The sequence below is a fragment of the Macaca fascicularis genome, chromosome 19, assembly GCF_037993035.2.
Source record: "Macaca fascicularis isolate 582-1 chromosome 19, T2T-MFA8v1.1".
NCBI classification, from domain to species: Eukaryota; Metazoa; Chordata; class Mammalia; order Primates; family Cercopithecidae; genus Macaca; species Macaca fascicularis.
The window spans coordinates 53,491,908-53,511,052 of NC_088393.1; the positions used below are offsets into that span (position 1 = coordinate 53,491,908).

The 19,145-nt window shown below is 51.8% G+C and overlaps 1 protein-coding gene across 4 annotated transcripts in view; it reads right to left on the reverse strand.

The window, feature by feature from the left end:
• ERCC1 (ERCC excision repair 1, endonuclease non-catalytic subunit) overlaps positions 1-16,515 on the reverse strand; it is a 50,232-nt gene extending 33,717 nt beyond the window's left edge. For all 4 annotated transcript variants that reach the window (XM_074023907.1, XM_045380064.2, XM_074023903.1 and 1 more), the window contains exon 1: positions 16,444-16,515. The gene's annotated coding sequence lies outside the window, so the exon portion shown is untranslated. The remainder of the gene's footprint in view (positions 1-16,443) is intronic.
• Positions 16,516-19,145: the final 2,630 nt, after the last annotated feature.

A 19,145-nucleotide genomic window follows, 5' to 3' on the forward strand; every position in this document is an offset into this window, starting at 1 on the left:
TAAAAATATAGAACTAAACTGGGTATGGTGGCAGGTGCCTGTAATCCCAGCTGCTTGGGAGGCTGAAGCAGGAGAATAGTTTGAACCCAGGAGGCAGAGGTTGCAGTGAGCTGAAATTGAGCCATTGCACTCCACCCTGGGTGACAGGGCAAGATTCCGTCTCAAAAAAAAAAAAAAAAAAAGCCGGGCGCAGTGGCTCACTCCTATAATCCCAGCACTTTGGGAGGCCAAGTGGATCACGAGTTGGATCACGAGGTCAGGAGGAGACCATCCCGGCTAACACGGTGAAACCCCGTCTGTACTAAAAATACAAAAAAAAAAAAAAAAAAAAAAGCTGGGCACGGTGGCAAACGCTTATAATCCCAGCACTTTAGGAGGCCGAGGCAGGCAGATCACGAGGTCAGGAGATTGAGACCATCGCAGCTAACACGGTGAAATCCTGTCTCTACTACACAAAAAATTAGCCAGGTGTGGTGGCAGGCTCCTGTGGTCCCAGCTGCTCGGGAGCCTAAGGCAGGAGAATGGCATGAACCCGGGAGGCGGAGGTTGCAGCGAGCGGATATCATGCCACTGCACTCCAGCCTGGCCAAGAGAGCAAGACTCTGTCTCAAAAAAAAAAAAAAAGGTTTTGTAGAGATGAAGCGGGGTGCGGGGTGGCAGGGGGTTGGGAGTGGGGTGGGGGTCTTGCTGTGTTATCTACGCTGATCTCACACCCCTGGCCTTGATATGGCAGTTCGCCCGCCTTGGCCTCCCAAAGGGCTAAGATTATGAGCATGAGCTACCCTGGCCTAAACATTTAAAACGACACGTGTGACAGCCAGGCATGGTAGCCTGCACTTGTAATCCCAGCTCCTTAGAAAGCTGAGGTGGGAGAATCCCTCTAGACCAAGAGTTGGAGATCAGCTTGGGCAACATAGTGAGATTTCATATGTAGTGGATTCCAATACATTGAGACTTTAAAATATAAAATAAGGGCCGGGCACAGTGGCTCACGCCTGCAATCCCAGCACTTTGGGAGGCCAAGGTGGGTGAATCACCTGAGGTCAGGAGTTCGAGACCAGCCTGACCAACATGGTAAAACCCCATCTCCACTAAAAATACAAAATTAGTCAGGCGTTGTGATACATGCCTGTAATCCCAGCTACTCGGGAAGCTGAGGGAGGAGAATCGCTTGAACCCAGGAGGCGGAGGTTGCAGTGAGCCGTGATCACGCCACTGCACTCCAATCTGGGCGACAGGAGCGAGACTTCATCTCAAAATAAAAAAAAAGAAAAGAAATATATATGTATAATAATTAAATAAAAATAAAATTGTACATATGGATCCAGCAGACTCATATACCTCTGGTTATATTTCCAAAGGAATTGAAATCAGGATGTTGAAGGGATATCTGCTCTCCCAAGTTCATTGCAGCACTGGTCACAATAGCCAAGATATGGAGGCAACCTAAGTGTTCATCAAAGGACATAATGGATAAAACAAATGTTGCATATACACACGATGGAATACTATACAGCCTTGTAAAGGGAGGAAATTCTGCCATTCAAGACAACATGGATGGAACCGCAGTACATTATGCTAAGTGAAATACACCAGGCACAGAAAGACAAACACCACATGATCCCACTTTTATATGGAATCTTAAAATGTCAATCTCATAGAAACAGTATAAAGGTGGCTTAGAGGCTGGGGAAGTGGGAGAGGGTTGGGAAAAGAGAAGATGTTGATCAAAGGGTGCGAAGTTTCAGCGAGACTAGAGAAATATACTTCAGTGATCTATTGCACAGCATGGTAACCATGGTTAATAATAATGTACTGTGTATTTCAAAGTTGCTAAAATAGAGTTTAAATTTTTTTAATTTGTAAATATTGTTTATTTTTTGTCAGTACATATTCTCATCTGATTTTTATTTTTAAAATTTTTTTAGACAGAGTCTCGCTCTGTTGCCCAAGCTGGAGTGCAGTGGCTCAATCTCGGCTCACTGCAACCTCCGCCTCCTGGGTTCAAGTGATTCTCCTGCCTCGGCCTCCTGAGTAGCTGGGACCACAGGTGCCCACCACCACGCCCAGCTAATTTTTTTTTGTATTTTTAGTAGAGATGGGATTTCACTGTGTTAGCCAGGATGGTGTTGATCTCCTGACCTCCTGATCTGCCCCCCTCCATCTCCCAAAGTGCTGGGATTACAGGCGTGAGCCACAGTGCCTGTGAGCCACAGTGCCTGGCCTCTCATCTGATTTATTTTTGTTTTTATTTTTATGCTTTTTGTAGAGATGGCATCTCACTACGTTGCCCAGGTTAGTCTCCAACTCCTGGGCTCAAGCCATCCTCCTGCCTCAGCCTCCCAGACTGCTGGATTTATAGGCGTGAGTCACTGTACATGGCCCTGACATCTTGATTTCAATTTCTTTGGATATACACTCAGAAGTGGGATTGCTGGATCCACATGTGTAATTTTATTTTTTATGTGTTTGTTTATTTATTTATTTATTTATTTATTTATTTATTTATTTATTTTAGGACAGTCTCACTCTGTCGCCCAGCTGGAGTGCAGTTTGACGCACAATCTTGGCTCACTGCAACCTCTGCCTCCCGGGCTCAAGCGATCCTCCTACTTCAGCCTTCTGAGTAGCTGAGACTACAGGTGTGTACCATCACGCCCGGCTAATTATTTTTATTTATTTATTATTATTATTTTTTGAGACAGAGTTTTGCTCTTTTTTCCCAGGCTGGAGTGCAATGGCTCAATCTCGGCTCACCGCAACTTCCGCCTCCCTGGGTCCAGCAATTCTCCTGCCTCAGCCTCCCAAGTAACTGAGATTACAGGCATGCGCCACCACGCCTGGCTAATCTTGTATTTTTAGTAGAGACGGGTTTCTCCGTGTTGGTCAGGCTGGTCTCAAAATCCCGACCTCAAGTGATCCGCCCCACTCGGCCTCCGGAAGTGCTGGGATTACAGGTGTGTTCCACCGTGCCCGGCCCGAAGTTATTCCTCTTATCTGACTGTAGTTTGGTATTTTTTAACTGGCGTCTCTCTGTTCTTCCTCCCCCAACCCCATCTCTACTAAAAATACAAAATTAACCAGGCGTTGTGGTGCATGCCTGTAATCCCAGCTACTCGGAGGCTAAGGCAGGAGAATTTCTTGAACCCAGGAGGTGTAGGTTGCAGTGAGCTGAAATTGCACCATTGCACTCCAGCCTGGGCGACAGAGCGAGACTTTCTCAAAAAACAAAAACAAACAAACAAAAAAACAAATAGCGCCGCGTTTTCTGGGAGTCAGTGAGTTCCCCATTTAGGAAGTGTCCAAGCTCAAGTTGAAATGGTGGTACATTGCGACTCATGCTGCAAGGCCTCAACCCAGTTCCTCTCCGGACCTCAGTTTCCTCATTTATAAAATGGGTGTGGACGACTCAGTAAGGTCAGATTTAAAAAAATAATAATAGTAGTTAATAGTAATAGGCCGGGTGCGGTGGCTCAGGCCTGTACTACAGCACTTTGGGAGGCCAAGGTAGCAGGATCGCTTGAGCCCAGGAGTTCTAGACCACCCTGGGGCAATATAGCGAGATTCTATCTCAAAGAAATAATCGTAATCATAATAAAAATAAATGAATAGATAAGCTGAGACGGACTCAGGTCCCGCTCCTGCCTGCGATCCCTGCGGGGGCCACCAGGGGGCGCGGCGCCCCTACCCAAAACTCCTCCGTCGGGTCTGAACCCCAGCGGACGCGTCCGGACGCCCCTGGAAGATTCTGCGCCCTGACGGCTCGCAGGCTCCCGGGAGCCCGGGAGGCAGGTGCGCACGCGGGGTGTTCAGGGCGCCCCCGATCCAGGCCCCTCGCGGTGCCGCGGGGCTGTGGGACGGCTGTGACTCAGGCGCGCGCTCCTCCCCGGGGCCCTCAGTGGTCGCGAGGGGGCGCGCACGGCCTCGGGAACCCGCGCGGCGCCGCGTCCATTTTTACCCCAGCGCCGCTAAAAATAGTCGACGCGCTCCGAGCCGAGCCCGAAATAGCGGCCCCCAGATAAGGCAGGACGACTCAGCGCTTCCGGGGAGCGGAAGGGGGAGCGCGCGGGGGGAGCGGTGTTGGGCGCAGCCCGGCCGAGCAGGCGCTGCTGTCCCCAGCGCACCCCCACTCTGTCCTGGCTGTCACACTCGCCCCCGACTGCGACCTCGGCCCCGCCGCTAGCCTGGCTGCCTTCCTGCGTCCCCTACATGGTATCCCCATCCTCTGCCCCCCATCCTCAGCTTCACCTCCATTCCTCATCATAATTCCCCCCTCTCCTGCCTCTCCCCAGCGATGTCCCCCACTGGTACTCATACCCATACCCCAGTCTGCCCTACTCCTGTCCCTATTTCTCCTCTCGGCCCTCATCGCCAATCTCCTGTCTTCCTGAATCTGCCCCTTCCCGTCTGTGTCCTCAAGGCCAACCTTTATGGGGGCAGGGCAGGGCGGGAGGGTCACAGGGAGTCAGGATACCTGCGGGCTGAGGGCTGAGGGCTGAGGGCTGGGGGTGAGGATCTGATTTCTTGGTTTGTTTCTACAGTGGGCAGGGTTAGGCTTAGATCTGGGGGTGGGAGCATCGGACACTTTAGTCTGGCCCAGTCTCAGAGCTGAGGCCAGGCATGGCCAGCTTCACGGCTCATTCTGTGACCAGGGTCGGGGCTCAGGCTGGGGAAGGATGACTGTCTTTGTCATCAAGTTTGATCACTGTGTCACCAGAGTTAGGGCTCAGCCTTGAGCCGTTTCTTTATTTACCCACCTCCACATAATATTGTTTTATTTCAGACAAGGTCTTGCTCTGTCGCCCAGGCTGGAGAGCAGTGTTGCCCAGGCTGGAATGCAGTGCTGGAATCTTAGCTGACTGCAGCCTTGAACTCCTGGGTTCAAGAGATCCTCCCACCTCAGCCTTCCTAGTAGCTGGGACTACAGATGTGCACCACCACACCTGGCTAATTTTTTTTTTTTTTTTTTTTTGGTAGAGACAGAGTCTCTACGCCTTGCCCGCCTTGCCCAGGCTGGTCTTGAGCTCCTGGCCTCAAGCGATCCTCTGGCCTCCTCCTAGGAAGACACTGAAATGACAGGCATGAGCTACGGAGCCCGCCTCCATTAAGATTCTTTCCTGCCTTGCAAGTTAGTGATTGGACACAACAGCTCCAGGCCGTGGGAACAGTCAGAACTCTGTTCTCTGGGTCTAGGTCTTCCCTTTGCACTTGGATCATCTAAGGGCCTCCCCATTTCCATATCCTGAGATTCTCAGTGCCCACTCCAAGAATCAGTGTCAGGCCTCAAGGACCTACACTGCATGTTCTGGGGGTTCAAAGGTAGCACACTGACTTCCCTGAGGGTGACAGAGGTCAGAATGAGTGACTAAGGTCTTGGGCCTGGCCCTGACCCTGCAGTGGGCGAGGAAGATACCCAGTTGAGGCCCAGGTCTCCACCCAGGTAGCAGGGTGGATGGGGGCAGGGGGGTCATCCCTGAGATGAAATGTGGGTGGAAGGTACCCAGATAAGTTTCAGAGTCAGTTCAGAGATGGTAATTTTTAAGTAACTTCTAAAATTTTCGAGTAGCTGGGATTACAGGCGCCTGTTACCAACTCCGGCTAATTTTTGTATTTTTTGTAGAGACGAGGTTTCACTATGTTAGCCAGGTTGGTCTCAAACTCCTGACCTCAGGTGATCTGCCCACCTTGGCCTCCCGAAGTGCTGGGATTACAAGTGTAAGCCACTGTGCCCAACCTACTTTTTTTTTTTTTTTTTTTTTTTGAGACAGAGCCTTGCTCTGTCACCCAGGCTGGAGTGCAGTGGTGGGATCTCGGCTCACTGCAACCTCTGCCTCCCAGGTTCAAGTGATTCTCCTGCCTCACCCTCCTGAGTAGCTGGGACTACAGGCCAGGCACATACCACCTGTAAAAATTAGCACCCGGCTAATTTTTTATATTTTTATTAGAGATGGGGTTTCACCATGTTAGCCAGGATGGTCTCGATCTCCTGACCTCGTGATCTGCCTGCCTCAGCCTCCCAAAGTGCTGGGATTACAGGCATGAGCCACTGCACCCAGCACTTTTTTTTTTTTTTTTTTTAATTTTGAAAACTGTTTTGAGGCCAGGTGCAGTGGCTCACGCCTGTAATCCCACCCAGCACTTTGGGAGGCCGAGGTGGGAGGATTTCTTGAGCCCAGGAGTTCAAGACCAGCCTCGACATTATAGTAAGATCTCATCTCTGTAAAAAAATTTTTTTTATTTAGCCAAGTGTGGTGGCATGTACCTGTGGTCCCACCTACTCAGGAGGCTGAGGTGGGAGGATCAGTTGAGCCCAGAGGTGGAGGTTGCAGTGAACCAAGATGGCACCACTACACTCCAGCCTGGGCAACAGAGGCCCTATCTAAAAAAAACCAAAAAGTTTTGGTAACTACAAAAGGATATACCTTGGAAAAGTAAATTTCCCTCCCACTCTTATACCCACTTCTCAATATTAACTATTTTTTATGTATCCTGGCCAATAGGATTCACTGAGCTCTCACAATGTCCCTGGCCTATGCAAAGCTCATCACAGAAATGAAGTGACTGGAATCATTCAGCACTCAGTGAATGGGCCATACCCCATTGCTATGCCTGTTTTAGAGATGGGAAAACTGAGGCTTGGAGAGGTGCAAGCATGTGTCCTTCTGAGGACTGGGCTCTGAAGGCTTTTCAAAGTTGAGGCAAGGAAGTGGATGAGATCAGAGAGGCAAGGTTCAGGTCAGGATACAAATCCCAGGGAGGGTGACAGGGATGGGGAGTCAAGGAAGGCTGCCTGGAAGAAGACTAAGGGTAGCCAGGAAGGCACCTTCCAGAACCTTCTGATGGAGGGGTTGGATGGAAGTAGATAACTCTGTTTGGGAGGCTGAGGAACCACCAGCAGCAGGGTGTGGCCCCTCCTCAGACCCACAGGACCTCAGAGGTATGTATAGGAGGAGAAGCAGGCTGCTTAATGACATCTCAGGGACACATCTCGTGTGATAGCACAGCCGGCTTAGTTATGACGTCTGAGTGATTTGCCAACTGCCTTAAGACCAGCATCCCTAGTCATGCCCTGCGGGGGGGGATAAGGATAAGAGGAAGTGACAGGCCATGGGGGGAGGAAGGGGAGATGCAGTCACACACAGACCAGGGACTCAGGCGCTGAGGGATGTGTGGTGCCCTCTGTACTAGGGAAGGGTCTCCCAGCTGCCTGGATGTGAGGGTCCATCTTATTGATTTGTCTAGTGAAGGAGGCCAGGCTCCAAGGAGGTATAGCTGTAGTCAGTCACAGTCAGTTTAGGATGGGGTCTGCCCAGGGGCTGCTAGAATCAGTCACTGCTGTGTCCCCATCATCTAAGGCAGTAACTGGGACACAGCCGGCGCTCCATACATCTTTACTGAATGAATGAGTCGAATGAAAAGGGTCAGCACTCTCTGGGACTCAATTTACCCTTGTGGTCATTGGGCTGCTTCAACCAAGGGGATCGCTAAGAACACCCCTTCCCACCCTGGGTCCCAGATCCCAGATCGCCAGTGAATAAGAAAACGGGTTAGCGCCTTTGGTGGACTCCGCCCATTTGTGACGTCACGAGCCGCTCCCCCAGGATCCCAACCCAGGCCTCTCCCTTGGGATGGGGGCGGAGAGGAACCCGGGAGTCCAGACTTAGGCCCCTCCCCCAGGAGCAGGCAGGCCTGGCAGGGTTACACAACCGGTCGTCGCGTCCCAAGGGAAGTCACCGGATGTCCTGGCCGGGTCGGGGACAATGGGCTAGGAGCGCCCCTCCCGCAGGAACCTGGAAGTGGCAGGGGCTCCCCCTCTTCTGATTCACCCTTGTTTCCGGCCCGGTTTAGCCTCCTTCTCCCTGGGGATCTTATCTCCTCCCAACTCTACCCTCCTATGGCCCTGCAGTTCGGTTCTTTCTCTGAACCGGCAAACCTCTCTCCTCTACACCTCACACCCCGTCCTTTCAGACCTCCCCAACGCCCCCCGAAACACTCTGCCCTCACACTCATCGCTTGTAATTCCTGAATCCCCTAAACTTCCAGTGTCCCCGGTCCTTCCTTCACTCATCCATACCGGGCCCCTCTTCCCCCAACCCAACTACCCCCACTATCCTGCCCACGCCCTCCCAATCTCTCCCTGGGCTCCCCCAAGCTTTCCTCAATATCTCCCAGTCCTCCCTAGCCCCCGACTCACCCTCTTCCCTCCAACTGACCCCAATACACTCTCGTCCTCCTAATCCCAGCCTCCCCCAGTTCCCTCTGGTCTCCTCGAACTGCCCCATGCCCCTACCTCATCTCCCCAAATCCGGTTCCTCATTGCCCCCTCTCCCCCAGCCAGCCGCTTCGCCCCCAACCCCAGAGCCCCTCCCCGCCCCTAGGCCCAGGGCCGGCCCGTGCCCCTCCCGGGCGCGCTCCCACGCCGGGCGCGGGTTCCCAGGCCGCCCCCCCGCGGTGGCCCAGAGACCCAGTTTGCGGCGGCAAAACATTGGTCTCCGGGCAACAGGCCCCGCCCCGCCCCAGGGCCGCCAGCCAAGGCTGGGCGGTCAGGAGGCCACCGGGCCGGGACGTAGCACCCAGGCCTGCGCGCCGAAACCCGGCCTTGGCCCCCAGAGGCCTCAGGGCGCAGAAACCCGGAGACTGAGGCGCAGCAAAGCGGAGATACAGAGATCAGGGCCCCGGGGCAAGAAAAATCGGAGACATGCGTGCAGGCCGAAGCGACAGGGAACTGTCGGGGCGCAGAGATATAAGAAGAGACCACGCGACAGATCGAACAAGGACGGGGCCCAGAAATAAGCACAGAAATAGTGCAGTTATACATGGGCAACACCGAGGCTGGCAGGGACGCCCCTGATGGCAGAATAATCCATCTCTACTCCTCAGGACCTTTGCACTCAGTTCGAGGGACTTCCCCTCTCTGACTCTCAGTTTCTGTATTTGTAAAATGGGGACATTAATACGTAGCGCTTGGCGAATCGGGCTGTTCTGACGATTCAGCGAATTTGCAGACCCAGAGCTTGTAGCACAGTTCCTGACATGTACACTCATCATTCATTCATTCAACAGATTTTGTTGTTGTTGTTATTGTCTGAGAGGAATTTCGCTCTGTGGCCCAGGCTGGAGTGCAGTGGTGCCATCCCGGCTCACTGCAACCTCCGCCTCCCGAGTTCAAGCAGTCCTTCCACCCCAGCCTCCCACGTAGCTAGGGTTACAAGCCTGTGCCACCACGCCCAGCTATTTCTTGTATTTTTAGTAGAGATGGGGTTTCACCATGTTGGCCAGGCTGGTCTGAACTCCTGACCTCAAGTGATCCACCCACCTCGGCCACCCAAAGTGCTGCGATTACAGGTGTGAGCCACTGTGCCCGCCCCAATCAACAGGTATTTATTGAGCATCTACTATATGCCAGGCACTGGTAAGGACTGTGAGAATGCAGTATTGAACAAGACAAAGCTCTCTGTCCTGGGAGTTTAGTCTTTGGAAATTGGGAGGGGGATGACCAACAATAAATGAACAAATGAGCACATTATTAAGCAAATTATTGAGTACATTGGAAAGTAATAAGTGCTGGGAAAGCAGAGACAGAGGGCTGGGGTTGCTATTTTCACTCGAATGGTCAGGGAAGGCCTAAATGAGAAGGTGATGTTTGAGCAGAGACTAGAAGTTGGTTCGGGAGAAGCCATGCAGACATCTGGCCTAAGAGCATCACAACCCAGTCAGAGGGAAGTAACAGCAAATGCAAAGGGTGTAAGGTGAGGACATGTCTGGCGTGTTGGAGGAACAGGGAGGAGGCCAGTGTGGGTGGACAGAGAGAAGGTGGGGAGGGCGCTGGAGCACAAGAGGTCAGAGAGACGAAGGGCTGATCCTGCAGGGCCTGATGGGCCAAGGTAAGGTCTTCACAGAGTGAGTCGGGAGCGAGGGTTTTGAGTAAAAGAGGGATGTTCACTGTTTCTTATTTTTTATTTTATTTCTTTATTTTGAGACAGAGTTTCTTTCTTGCTGCCAGGCTGGAGTGCAATGGCACCGTCTCGGCTCACTGCAACCTCTGCCTCCCAGGTTCAAGCGATTCTCCTGCCTTAGCCTCCCAAGTAGCTAGGATTACAGGTGCGTGCCACCACGCCTGGCTGAATATATATATATATATATATATATATATATATATATATATATATTTGGCATTTTTATAGAGATGGGGTTTCACTCAACCCAGTGTTGGCCAGGCTGGTCTCGAACTCCTGCCGCAGGTGATTCGCCCACCTCAGCCTCCCAAAGTGCTGGAATTACAGGCGTGAACCTCGGTATCTGGCTTGTTTTTTATTTTAACAGGGTCCTTCTGGCTGTAGGTGGGGAATAGACTTTGGAGGACAAGTGTGGAGTCAGGGAGACCAGTCACTGTCATGATCCAGTTGAGTCCAATGGTGACTTGGACTAGGAGGTAGCAGGGATCCATTCTGGAGGCCTTTAACTTAAGAGACGCAAAATCTGCTGACAAGCACATTCATAGTAAGCCATCAGTAGATGGCAGCACTTACCATTATGTTAGGTGGTACTCACCACATTCCCATAAAAGTTATCATCCCTATTTTACAGATGTGCAAACTGAGGCCCAAAGAGGTCACTTAACTTGCCCAAGGTCTCACGGCTCAGTCTAGCTCCAAAGATGGTACCCCTCTATTGGGATGGCTATTCCCAAACCCACACACCCGAACATAACACTCTCAGCGCCTAGAGCTACATCTAAACCTGTACTCATCCATGTGGGCCCCAGGACTCCCGGAGCCATGTCCTCATCAGTCACATGGAGCTGGTGTAGAAAGTAGGGGCTGGGTCGGAAGAGGTGGCTCACAACTGTAATCCCAGAACTTTGGGAGGCCAGGGCGGGCAGATCATGAGGTCAGGAATTCGAGACCAGCCTGGCCAACATGGCAAAACCCTGTCTCTACTAAAAATACAGAAATCAGCTGGGTGCGGTGGCAGGCGCTTGTAATCTCAGCCACTCAGGAGGCTGAGGCAGGAGAATCGTTTGAACCCGGGAAGTGGAGGTTGCAGCGAGCCAAGAACGTGCCATTGCACTCCAGCCTGAGTGACAGGGTGAGACTCCGTCTAAAAAAAAAAAAAAAGAAAAGAAAAGAAAGTAGGAGCCAGACGGGGAGAATGCTGGCCCAGGACACTTGCTTAGAGGCAGGTTGGCACAGGTACAGAGGGTCCACCCAGAACCTCCCAGCCCAGCATCTGGCTCCCACACCCAATCACAGCCTAGGCCTGGCACACCCCAATGCTACGTGCAGCAACATGTTAAACACAGTCACGCATACACACAGAGATCTGGTCTTCTACTCTGGGAATGCATTTTCAGGCAGTGTGCAGAAAACACAGATTTGCCTCTATCTTTTTTTTTTTTGAGATGGAGATTCGCTCTTGTCATCCAGGCTGGAGTACAGTGGCGTGATCTAGGCTCACCGCAACCTCTGCCTTTCAGGTTCAAGTGATTCTCCTGCCTCAGTCTCCTGAGTAGCTGGAACTACAGGCACATGCCACCACGCCCAGCTAATTTTGTATTTTTAGTAGAAACAGGGTTTCGCCATGTTGGTCAGGCTCGTCTTGAACTCCTGACCTCAGGTGGTTCACCTGCCTCCACCTCCCAAAGTGATAGGATTACAGGTGTGAACCACTGTGCCTGGCCTCTATCTCTTTATGTCTCTGTATCTCTGTTTTTTTGTTTTGGTTTTTTTTTTTTTGAGACGGAGTCTTGCTCTGTCACCCAGGCTGGAGTGCAGTGGCCGGATCTCAGCTCACTACAAGCTCCTCCTCTCGGGTTCATGCCATTCTCCTGCCTCAGCCTCCCGAGTAGCTGGGACTACAGGTGCCCGCCACTTCGCCCGGCTAGTTTTTTGTATTTTTTTTTTTTTTTTTTTTTTTTTTGAGACGGAGTCTCGCTGTGTCGCCCAGGCTGGACTGCAGTGGCCGGATCTCAGCTCACTGCAAGCTCTGCCTCTCGGGTTTTTACGCCATTCTCCTGCCTCAGCCTCCCGAGTAGCCGGGACTACAGGCGCCCACCACCTCGCCCAGCTAGTTTTTTTTTTTTGTATTTTTTAGTAGAGACGGGGTTTCTTTTTTTTTTTTTTTTTTTGAGACGGAGTCTCGCTCTGTCGCCCAGGCTGGAGTGCAGTGGCGCGATCTCGGCTCACTGCAAGCTCCGCCTCCCGGGTTCACGCCATTCTCCTGCCTCAGCCTCCCGAGTAGCTGGGACTACAGGCGCCCACAACCGCGCCCGGCTAATTTTTTGTATTTTTAGTAGAGACGGGGTTTCACCGTGGTCTCGATCTCCTGACCTTGTGATCCGCCCGCCTCGGCCTCCCAAAGTGCTGGGATTACAGGCGTGAGCCACCGCGCCCGGCCTGAGACGGGGTTTCACCGTGTTAGCCAGGATGGTCTCGAACTCCTGACCTCGTGATCCGCCCGTCTCGGCCTCCCAAAGTGCTGGGATTACAGGCTTGAGCCACCGCGCCCGGCCTATCTCTCTGTTTTCTTTTCTTGTCTCTATCTCTGACCTTTGTCTCACTCTGACCCAGCTCTGTCTCTCTCATGCCTCCACACTCAGGATCCTCTAACTGCCACAGAATGACTCTTGTCCCTGGCTGTGTGTTTCCATAGGACCTCACCTATTATGTACCATGAGAACCTGGCCTCCGGACAGGCGTGTCCAGCCCCAGGTTGGCAATTCTGGCTGGTTGCTCAGAATCACCGGGGGAATAACTCACATAGCATAATCCTCTGGGCCTCTTTCTCTGAGATTCTTTTTTTTTTTTTTTTGAGACAGTGTCTTGCTCTGTCACCCAGGCTGGAGTGCGGTGGCACAATCTCGACTCACTGCAAACTCTGCCTCCCAGGTTTAAGCGATTCTCCTGCCTCAGCCTCCCAAGTAGCTGGGACTACAGGTGTGCGCCACCAAGCCCGGCTAATTTTTGTGTTTTTAGTAGAGACAGAGTTTCGCCATGCTGGCCAGGCTGGTCTCGAACTCCTAACCTCAGGTGATCCACCCACCTCGGCCTCCCAAAGTGTTGGGATTACAGGTGTGAGCCATCGCGCCTGGTTGTCTATCTCTGAGATTCTGACCCACAGCTTGTGGGTGTGGAACTGGAGAAACCCACCTTTAAAATGCTCCCCAGTGATTGGGACCCCTGCCTGCTTGTACTAGTTACTGCATCTGATTTTACAGACAGGGAAGAGCCGAGGCCCAGAGAATGGAGGGCTCACCCCAACATCACACAGCAGTCAGCTGCGAGGGGCTTGGTGCTACTCAGATTCTCCTAAGAATGTTTGGAAACAAGTTGATGGAAAGTTAAGTAATAAAGGAAAATCACAAGCAGAGACAGAGACCCAGAAAGGGACTCACGGGAATAAAAGCAGAAAGTGACAGAGATACGTAGAGATGATGAGACAGAGACAGAGAGATCAGAGAGATAGGGTTCAGAAAACAGGCAGAGAGAGGCCGGGCGCAGTTGCTCACGCCGGTAATCCCAGCACTTTGAGAGGCTGAGGTGGGAGGATCTCTTGAGCCCAGGAGTTTGAGACCAGCCTGGACAACATAGTAAGACCCCACCTTTATAAAAAAAAAGTTTTATTAATTTAAAAAAATGCAGAGAGAGATAAACACACATTAAGGATCAGAGACTGAGAAAGAAAAAGCTATTTGGGGGCCTAGAGAGACCCCCCACCCCAGGAGGGATGTATTTTCTTTTCAAGGAGACAATACTGTCTCCTTGGCCCATGCTTTAATAGGCCCTACTTCCTAGAAACAGCCAGTGCCACGGTTTAGCAATCTCAGCCTTACCAAGCCAGGTCTCCTCCCCAGGCTTGATATGTAGGATGCACATTAAATACGTTTATATAACCTGCCCTCTGTGCAAAATCAAGGAGCTTTACATAACGTAGCCCCGTGAGTCATGCGGCAGACACGGGGCACTGACCTGACATGCCCAGTGAGAGGGGACCCCTCGCCCAGGACCTTTACCCGGAAGTGATTGTGAAGGATAAGGGATCACGCATTTCACTGAAGAGGAAGCAGAGGGTCAGAGAGGGCAAGGCACTTGCTTGGGGTCACACAGCCAGGATTCGGCACAGTAAGGATTCTAACCACATCTGCTAGTGCCTCATCACGTGCTCCTTTACAGAGTGCAGGAAACAATAATAAAAACATCTCTAGTAATACAACGACTGCTGTGTATTGAGTGCACTGGGCTGCAGTAAGTACTTTATAAACACCATCTTATGTATTCCAAAACCCAGTAAGGAGCTGGATGCTGTAACTCATGCCTGCAACCCCAGCACTTTGGGAGGCCGAGGCAGGAAGATTGCGTGAGTCCAGGAGGAGTTCGAGACCAGCCTGGGCAATATAGTGAGAGCCCTGTCTCTAAAAACAAAAAATAATACACATTAAAAATTAAAAAATTAGCCAGTGCCTATAGTCCCAGCTACTTGGTAGGCTGAGGTGGGAGGATTGGTTGAACCCAGGAAGTGAGGCTACAGTGAGCTGTGATCATACCACTGGGCAACAGAATGAGACCTTGTCTCAAAAAAACCAACAAAATGGCCAGGCACAGTGGGTCACGCCTGTAATTTCGGCACTTTGGGAGGCCGAGGCGAGTGGATTACTGGAAGTCAGGGGTTCAAGACCAGCCTGGCCAACATGGTGAAGCCCCGGCACTACTAAAAATACAAAATTAGCCCGGCATTGTGGCAGGTGCCTGTAATCCCAGCTACTCAGGAGGCTGAGGTAGGAGAATCGCTTGAACATGGGAGGCAGAGGTTGCAGTGAGCCAAGATCATGCCATTGCACTCCAGCCTGGGCAAAAAGATTAAAACTCTATCTCAAACAAAACAAAAAAAGTCCAGTGAGTTAGCGACAGAATCCAGTTATTAAATAACATAATTAAACCTATTTTATATGGAGCACTTACTATGTACTAAGTGCTTTACCGGATTTCCTGGTCACAATTCTAGGGGTAGGTGATGTTATCACCTCCATTTCAGGAAGGAAGGAGGCTCAGAGGAAGTCACAGGTCAAGGTTTCGGAGTGGGTAACTAAACCCAGGTCTTGCTAGCCCTGTATCTCTATCACTTACTCCCATGCATACAGGTCCACAACATGCCTGTGTACACGTGCAATCAATATTGCACTAACATCTCCAAACACTAGTTGAAATACCCAGAGCTTTCGCCTTATATCTTTTCGCTTCCTCAGGAAGGCTAACCCAACCTCCAATTCCCTAAACCTCCATTCGCCAGGGAAGGAACCCTCTTCTTTCCCTGTAACGCCTCAGTTCCGCCGCGCGGCCGGCCGAAGTCGGCACCTGTAAAATGCTCCTGCTCCTTTAAGAGAATGAACAGTCGAGGCCGGGCACAGTGGCTCACGCCTATAATCCCAACACTTTGGGAGGCCTAGGCGGGTGGATCACCTGAGGTCAGGAGTTCGAGACCAGACTGACCAGCATGGCGAAATCCCGTCTCTACTAAAAATACAAAAATTAGCCGGGCGTGATGGTGCGCACCTCTAATCTCAACTACCGTGGAGGCTGAGGCAGGAGAATCGCTTGAGCCTGGGAGGCAGAGGTTTCAGTGAGCCGAGATCGCGCCATTGCACTCCAGCCTGGGCCACAGAGAGAACGCGAGACTCCGTCTCAAAAAAAAAAAAAAAAAGAGAGAGAGAGAGAGAGAGAGAGAGAGAGAGAGAGAGAGAGAGAGAGAGAGAGAGAGAGAGAGAGAGAGAGAGAGAGAGAGAATGAACAGTCGGCCGGCGTTGCCCGGCAGCGCCGCGCCAGTTGCCGGGCAACGTCAACAAACGACGCGGCCGCCGTCTCCGTGCGCCCCCCGCCCCACGCCCGCGCAGACGCGGTGACGCGACGGACTGTGGAACGCCGTCTCCTAGCAACGCGAGGGCTGTTTGTCCCGGGCTGGGTGGCGCGGCCGCACAGGGCGCAGCCAGGACCGGCCCGGGCGGACAGACCGGCCCGCCGGGAGCCCGGGGCGGGGGGTGGAGGGGATTGCGGTGATGGAAGCGGGGGAGAACCGGGTTCCCAAATTACCGGTTTCCCTTTAGACAGCCGCCGTCTGTTGTCGCCCGCTCCTCCTGTCTGCCCCGGGACCGCCTCCGCTTGGGTATCTGTCCGTCTGCGCCCCCTCCTCCCCGGCATGTCCGTCTGTCCAGCGCCTCCCGCGCTGTGGCTGTCTCATATCCCCCCCTAAACCATCACAACCAAAATAGGGACAAGCACACACTCCGCTGGCCTGCCCTTTCTGCCTTGGACTGCCGGATTTCCGGGTGCATTGTTGCGGTTGGGGTCTCCACCGGGGGAGATAGACAAGGGGAGACAACCTGTTCACACTCAAGCCACAGCCCCAGAGCTCCCTCCCGTTCCTTTCCCCGCTCCCCTGGGGTTCTCTTGCCTGTGTTTCCTGAGCCTCTTTGAAGAGACAGGCAGCCCGCGGTCCTTCCATCCTGTGTCCGGGAAGCTGTCCACAGCTGGGAGGTTCTAACAACTCATCCCCGACACACACTCCCAACACCCCCCTATCCAGTAGCTTCATGTGACCAGGGCTGGGGCGAATCTCTGAGCAGAGAGAAGAAATTGAGTATGTGACAATGTGAATGGATGTGACTATAGGTGAGGAACAGCCAGTGACAATGTGCACACCTGGTATTTCCTGTGTGAGAGCAAAACTGCAGGACTCAGCGAGTGGTTTCTGCGGTTTGCACTTGTGTATCTGGGTGTATGGGAGTGTGTAGCCCTGCTGACTGTGTAGATGTGCATGTGTGTGTAGTTATGAGTCTTGCATGTGGTCATCTGTGTGAAACAATACTTGTGTAAGTACCCATGGATGTGCACGGTTTTGCCTCTAGCCGTGCATTTCTGGTTCTGTGTGTGTGTGTGTGTTTCTGGTTTTTTCATTTGTTTTTTAGAGATAGGGTCTGGCTATGTTGCCCAGGCTGCTCTTAAACTCCTGGGCTCAAGCGATCCCCCCGCCTCAGCCTCCTGACTAGTGGGGATACAGGCAAGCCCACTACACTAGGCTAATTTTCTAATTTTTTTGTAGAGACTGGATCTTACTGTGTTGCCCAGGCTGGTCTCTAATTCCTGGCCCCAAGTGATCCTCCCACCTCAGCCTCCCACCACCATGCTGGGATTACAGGCGTGAGCCACTGTGCCTAGCCATGTGTGTTTCTGGATCTCTGTGTGTAACCATGCAGGTACCTGCGTTTGCATACAGACGATTTCTCAGAGCTCCCTCCACAGCATTCATTGCAATGTCTAATTATATATTTGTTCCTTTGTTTACTTTCCATCTCCCCCACCGGACTGTGTGCCCTGTGAGGGCAGGACCCAGGGCTGTTGTGGTCACTACCAGGTCCCCAGCACCACCCTGCAAAAAGAAGGTGATCAGTAATTCCTTGTTGGGTAAATGAATCAATGACTCTTATGTCTGTGTCAAACACACACATCCATGTAACCCTGCAAGTGATTTTGTCGTACTGGGTCTTCTGTGTGTGTCTAGCAGCTGCGTGGGCCACAGCACAGGAGGGTCTCTGTAGCCATGTCTCTCTATGTAGCTCTAATTTTTGGCACCCCCCACAGTGCATGGCACACATCAGAGCCTCATGGCACATATCAGGGCCATGTGGACTAGGAGGCCAGGTGCACTGGCTCACACCTGCAATCCCAGCACTTTGGGAGGCTAAGGCAGGAGGATCACTTGAGACCTGGAGTTCGAGACCAGCCTGGGCAACATGGTGAGACCCTGTCTCTACAAATAATACAAAAATTAGGCCAGGCGCAGTGGTTCATGCCTGTAATCCCAGCAATTTGGGAGGCCAAGGAGGGTGGATCATCTGAGGAAAGGAGTTCGAGACCAGCCTGGCCAACATGGTGAAACCCCATCTCTACTAAAAATACAAAAAAATAGCCAGGCATGGTGGTGGGTGCCTGTAATCCCAGTCACTCGGAAGGCTGAAGCAAAAGAATTGCTTAAACCCGGGAGGTGGATGTTGCAGTGATCCAAGATCGCGTCATTGCACTCCAGCCTGGGCAACAAGAGTGAAACTCCATCTCAAACAACAGCAACAACAACAATAAAAACAAAACAAAAATTAGCTGGGCATGGTGGTGCATACCTGTAGTCCCAGCTACTTGGCAGGCTGCGGTAGGAGGATCATCAGAGACCAGGAGGTCAAGGCTGCAGTGAGCTGTGATTACACCACTGTACTCCAGCCTGTGTGACAGAGTGAGACCCTGTCTCAAAAGAAAAACAAAAAACAAAAACAAAAATTTAAAAAACCCCGAAAACGATGGATTTGAACTCTGTTGTCTTTTTTTTTTTTTTTTTTTTTTTTTTTTTTTTTTTTTTTGAGATGGAGTCTCACTGTGTAACCCAGGCTGGAGTGCAGTGGTGTGATTCTGTCTCACTGCAACTTCTGCCTTCTGGATTCTCCTGCCTCAGTCTCCTGAGTAGCTGGGATTACAGGTGCCTGCACCACACCCGGCTAACTTTTGTGTATTTTTAGCAGACACAAGGTTTCACCATGTTGGCCAGGCTGATCTCAAACTCCTAACCTCAAGTGATCTGCCTGCCTCGGCCTCCCAAAGTGCTGGGATTACAGGCGAGAGCCACCGCGCTTGGCCGAACTGTGTGGCCTTCCTCATACTAGCATTAGGACCTCTGTGCACTCGGTTTCCTCATCTGTTAAATGGGGAGAATAATAGACCCAGTTTATGGGACTGTTGTGGGGAAGTAAATGAGTTCATATGGAAAGCATTTAGAAAATGCCTGGCAGAAAACAAATATTTACAAAATACCAGTTTTGATTGTTGTCGGTATTATTACTTCCTCTGTGTGTGTCCTTGGATACGCGTGTGTGTGTCTAGAATCTGGGTTGCAGATGCAGGCTTTAGCTCTGTAGTCCTGTGTTACTGGGGACCCAGATGCCCTGAGTCTCACTTTCCCTCCTATACCATGGGCATGTTCCAGACCTTCTCCAGGGCCAGTTGGGACTGAATGAAGCTGCATCTGGAACACTCCAGTGGCTACAAGGCCCAGCCGTAGTCTGGTTTCAGGAAAGATAAATGAGGGGTGAAGTTGGGATGGGATGGAAT